The sequence below is a fragment of the Prunus dulcis genome, chromosome 5 (genome assembly GCF_902201215.1).
Source record: "Prunus dulcis chromosome 5, ALMONDv2, whole genome shotgun sequence".
Classification (NCBI taxonomy): Eukaryota; Viridiplantae; Streptophyta; class Magnoliopsida; order Rosales; family Rosaceae; genus Prunus; species Prunus dulcis.
The window spans coordinates 3,714,373-3,720,053 of NC_047654.1; the positions used below are offsets into that span (position 1 = coordinate 3,714,373).

At 36.7% G+C, this 5,681-nt stretch overlaps 1 long non-coding RNA gene across 1 annotated transcript; it reads right to left on the reverse strand.

Moving 5' to 3' along the window:
* Positions 1-3,602: 3,602 nt before the first annotated feature.
* LOC117628627 lies at positions 3,603-4,494 on the reverse strand. The gene is made up of 3 exons (XR_004585992.1): positions 4,391-4,494; positions 4,114-4,205; positions 3,603-3,775 (listed from the first exon to the last, which is right to left on the reverse strand). It is a non-coding gene; the product is annotated as an uncharacterized LOC117628627 (long non-coding RNA).
* Between the last annotated feature and the right edge of the window lie 1,187 nt (positions 4,495-5,681).

Here is a 5,681-nt window from a genome sequence, read left to right on the forward strand (position 1 = left end):
CTCGCAATGCTTTCACGAAGCAAAATGGAGCTGGTGTGATGGTCGGGGAGGCTGCAAACCGCTGCAGTCCCAGATACCAAAAGATGATCAGCCTCATCAAGTTGGTCCCAGTCTTGGAATGACTTTAGTTCCAGCTTGTGCTGCTTAAATTTTTCAACAGCAGACTTCCACCGCTCCGCCAAGAGATCCATAACCTGGTCGTGTAACAACTTATAGTCAGGGTCGCGGTGGAGCCTCTCCCCTGCAGTAGCGTCTTGGCCTTGTTCTAGAAGGCCGTAGAGAATGTCGAGAAGGTCATTGAAACCCCATTTCCAACCGGCGAAGGCGGGGAGGTTGCATAGTAGCGTCCTGGGGTGGTTCTGGTGGAGCCAAAACAGGGCTGTGTGAAAGGCTTCCGGATAATCTCTTCCCTTACGAGAAATCCTAGAATGGAGATTGAAGATAAGCTTGAGGGTGGTCAGGGGATTGTGGGACCAGGCCACCGGCAGCAGTTGCTTCAGATAGTTAAGTCTATGATGGTTATAATGGGAGGTCTGTTTCTGCCTCTCCTGCTTGATGTCGTTGTCTTCGTCGTCGTTACCGATGTGATCTTGATCTCGACTTTTCACATGAAAAAACAGATCAAGGCAGGGATCACCGAAGGAATACCACGAGGAGAACGAAATAGGGGAGGTGGAGATCTGTCGGCCTCGGCCATGTCAAGGTTAGAGTTGGAAGACATTAACCTTCTTGTGAGCAGTTGAGGATGACGGGCAACAAGGGTTGTTGAAGTTGGCATTTTAGGAGTAGCAGCAGGAGGAGCCATTACTTTCAGAACCCTCGTGAAATTGAAACACATTTGAAGCGTCACTGCTTTCTTCATCTGTAATTCCTCGTGAAATTGAACCCTCTTAGTTCAAATTGGACTCTCTCTCTCTCTCTCTCTCTCTCTCTCTCTCTGAGTGTGGAGAGGCTTGACTGATCGATCTTTAGGCTTCCAAGGAAATGAATACGCTTGTTTTTGTTACAGAACAGATTCACTGCCTGCTTGGGCACCAAGGAAAAGGAATTATATCACAAATCAAATACATAAGATAATTATCACACATATCGCTTTAAAATAAGCGAATTTCCAGTGGCGTGGAACTCTATAAAAAAAAAATTCAATTCCCAATTTTTCTTCTGTTTTATGTCGAAATAAAAAACTTACAACCAAATATAATAGAATTTTTTTTAAAATCAAATACAAATATTGTCCTACGAATGAAGAATATCATCTAAATCATATGCAACCCCACCAAGCACATGACATAGTCAATGCACCTGAAAATTTTGTAACAAACCCTTGAGGGGTGGGCAACCGAAACACATGATATAGCTATTTAGACACATAAGATTGACCACATTAGCCGACCACTTAATGTGGCAGCTGATGTGGTCATGCCATGTCAATTAATTAATGAATATTGTCATGTAGACTCAAATTATTCTTTATTTATTACTAGTCCCTTGGCACATTTTCATGCATGTGAAAATTGGTTTTCTGTTTTCTTTTTTCTTTTATTTTTAGAATTAAGAAAAGATAACATGGGTAGTTATGTTCTATAAAAATATGACCTATTATCTGTTTTTTTTAATTTAAAAAAATACTTTTTTTAATACGAAAAAAATGAATTTATCATATCATCCTCATTTAATTAATAATTTCAATTCTTAATGTTCAAATTAACTAAGGGCGTTTTTTAGTATTTTGAATGTTTCACAATTCTCTACCTTTTGCCTTATATATGTAGATTTCTCATATCAATAATCTGGAAAAACTGAAACAATAAAATTAAAATTAACCCAAGGGTCCTGGGCCTGTACGTAGCCCCGTTGGTTCTGAACTCTTCCTCACGTCTCCAACCCACCCTTCATCAAATCTACTCATCCCTCTCCTCTTGCATTGAAGTTTAAAAAATAAGAAATTAACTATTAAAAAAGGAACTCATTTGATATAGGTATGCAGACAATTAATTCTAGAGGTACAAACCCATTTGATAGAATCATTCGCACCCAATTTCAAGGCCACCCCTCCTCCTCCAAGGGGAACAGACAAACCCCATTTGAATGAGTCAGTCTTGGTGGAGGAACGGAGGGCTCACAAAGACATCGTAGGAGGAATCACAAAGACAACTAGCAATCTCGGTGGCCTCACAAAGACAACTAGCAATTTCAAGGCCTTCTATTTTCCCATTATAAATACAAAGACAATTGGAAATGGCAACTCTTTTTGATGGAGGAATGGAGGCCTGGAGACGTGAGGAAGTACTGAAAGAACGAGAGGCTACAGTCTAAGGGACGATAGGTTTAATTTCAATTTTATTTAATTTTATTGTTTTAGTTTTTCAAGATTATTGATTTGTAAAATAAATAAGAATATAATCCAATGGAAGAGTTCATTAATTGACATGGCATGACCACATCAACTACCATATAAGGTGGTCGGCTAATGTGGTCAATCTTGTATGTCCAAATAACATTACTCATATTTTAAAGCTTAAAAGAGGAAGGAAATGTGATAACGAGTTGTGGGATTTTTTAGTGAATTTTTCATATTTTGTATGAATTTATTATGATTTTTGGAAGTTAAGGCCTTGAAATATACTAATAAATGGAAGAGAATGACACATAACAGCCCCATATTGGTGTGTCATCAGAGTTTCAGATAAGTATCAGCAGTGCATAGCGACACATGCCATCAGAGGTTCATTTTTGTGTCTTAAATGTAAACATATCACAAAAAATGAATAAAAAAAAATGAAAATACCTACAAATTCCAAGATCCTATATAGAACAGCAAATGTACTCATATCTCGTTGACATATTTGAAACCATCTGTTCATACAATTCTGGCTTACAGAATGGGGTGATTTTGTTGAGCATGAAGACTTAATGACCATATTCAGCTCCTGAATAATCAGATTTCCTCGGTTCTTTCAATTCTGTAGCAATCTTTGTTCCCACCTCTCCTTTATTTTCTTGTTGAAGTAGTGGAAGCACTTCATTGCATAGAATCCTATAGCAACTCCCTGCTAATTGTTACATCAATCTTCCTATGCTGCCATTGAATCAATTTCAGAAAATTAAAGCCTATTATTGATATGTCACATGATTGTAAGGAAGTATCAGCATCTTCATATAAACATAGTTAAAATTCTCATATAGTTCAAAACGCTAAACGAAGAAACAATAGGCTAATACCAAGATAATCATACATCAAATGTTTACTTGACAATGAAGAATAAGAATCACAGAGACACAGAAGTGCCCAAAGAAATGTAGGAATTTAATGAAAACCACAAAGAGAATATGGATTTAAGGGCGAGCATGCACTTGAAACAATATTCTGCATAATAAAAGAATACAATTCACTACGAAAAATGAATGCAATCTTGTACTTCTTCATCCATTCCAAATGAAGACAAATGGAAAAAGCAAAATCAAATTAAGAAAATTTCTACGTTGCTTTTTTTCAGAATAGAAAGGGTTCATACAATGTATACATATTTTGCAACTGATAATTTTAGGATATATCTATTGTTTAGATGACACTTGTGTTAACATTGGTTATTATTGCTAAGCAGCAAGTCAAAAAACTGACCTCATTTAGGTAGGTGTGTGGTATATCCATTGCCCTTCTTCAACCATGGATGGCCTCTCCCCTTGTAGCAATTGTAGCCTATTGTAGTCTGGCTCAGTAAAGAAATGACCCGCATAAATGAAGCCAACATCAGAGTACATAAGAACTTTCTTTCTATATACAGAAAAGGCAAACAACAATATCCAAATTAGAACAACTGGCCCAATTTTGGGGAAAAAAAAATATATACAAAAACCAAACATAAAATTAAAGGGAAAAGAAAAATAGAACTACAATTGTAAACTGAGTTCCTTGACTTGTTCAAAGAGTGGCATGACAGGTTCGGCAACAACAAAGATGGTACGCTTGGTGGTAGAACCACCCAAAGTTTATCAGCTTAAGTACTATGGAATAAGGATATAATATTTGGGTGTCTAAGCTGAAACAAAATCACATTCCAACTAATGTATCATGATTGGAAACTTTAAAATACAAAATAGTTTCCAACTAACCAGGAAAACATGAAATATAGTTTCCTCTACTTCTTTTGCTTCGGGTATGGAACGGAACCCTTATACGTCAGAAAGGTGAGAGACGATTCCATCTATTAAGATAAAATTCCAAAGACTTTAATTTCATAAGTCAAGCAAAACATTCAAATTAGAGAGAGATAATTAGAAATGCAAACAAAAGCATCCATATAAATATCATCAGTGACAAAAGCATTTTTCAGAAATCAAATTACATAGTCTAATACAAATTTTGACAGGAAGAACTAGAAAAGCTCACAGCGTAATTGCCACCATCGCAAATTATGTCCCTTTTGGGGTTTTGCAAGTAATCTTTGTAGAGCTTATATACGGTGGTGGTGGTGGTGGCTATGTCGTTGTACCCATTGCCAGCACCTTTTGGCCAAACCTAAATCTACAAAGTTAGAGAAAGCAATCACACGAAGCGCAGCTGTCGAAATCTAACAGAAAACAAACTGAAACAACCTAATAGAAACATGAAGAAATCACCCAACTATGTACATAGAAACACATAATTTAAACCTAGAAACAGAGTCTCCTGTGCATCACAACACCTACACCTAAACGAACACATAGCCACACAATTGTTTAAACCAAACCATAAACCTGCAATTTCCTTTTAACAGGGCCAAAATACCCACACCTCCTTCTGCATCTCTACCACTCTATCATTAAAAAAAAAAACACCCAAACCACAATAAAATGCATTCTACCAAACCAAAAATAAAACCCATTTAAACAAAACGATATTCTGCATAATAAAAGAATACAATTCACTACGAAAAATGAATGCAATCTTGTACTTCTTCATCCATTCCAAATGAAGACAAATGGAAAAAGCAAAATCAAATTAAGAAAATCTCTACGTTGCTTTTGTTCAGAATAGAAAGAGTTCATACAATGTATACATTATTTTGCAACTGATAATTTTAGGATATATCTACTGTTGAGATGACACTTGTGTTAACATTGGTTATTATTGTTAAGCAGCAAGTCAAGAAACTGACCTCATTTAGGTAGGTGTATGGTATATCCATTGCCCTTCTTCAACCATGGATGGCCTCTCCCTGTCAAGGAAATGGGGTGCCTAACTTAGGCATGCTTTGGTCAAAAATAAGGGGTGCCTAACTTAGGCATTCTTTGGTCAAAAATAAGGGGTACCTAACTTAGGCAATCTTTGGTCAAAATAAGGGGTGCCTAACTTAGGCAACCTATGTTCTTTTGAAGCCTATATAAATCCCCACAACTCTCATTTGTAATGCATCCCAAAAGAATTAGAGAGAGTTTGAGAGAAAAGCTTAAGAGCAAAGCTTGTGAAAGAATTTTGTGAGAAAAATTCTTAGTATAATTTGGGGTGGGTTGTGAGTTGTGAGTGTTGTAAACACTTTGTATATTTTCTCCCTTTAGTAAAATGATCTGCAGCAGGTCCGGAGACGAAGGCACAATTGGCTGAACTCCGTTATCAAATTTGTGTGTCTTATTTCTTCTGTTATTTCGCATTCTCACTAATCTGGTTTATAGGGAAATCTGCGTAATTTCCTAACAATTGG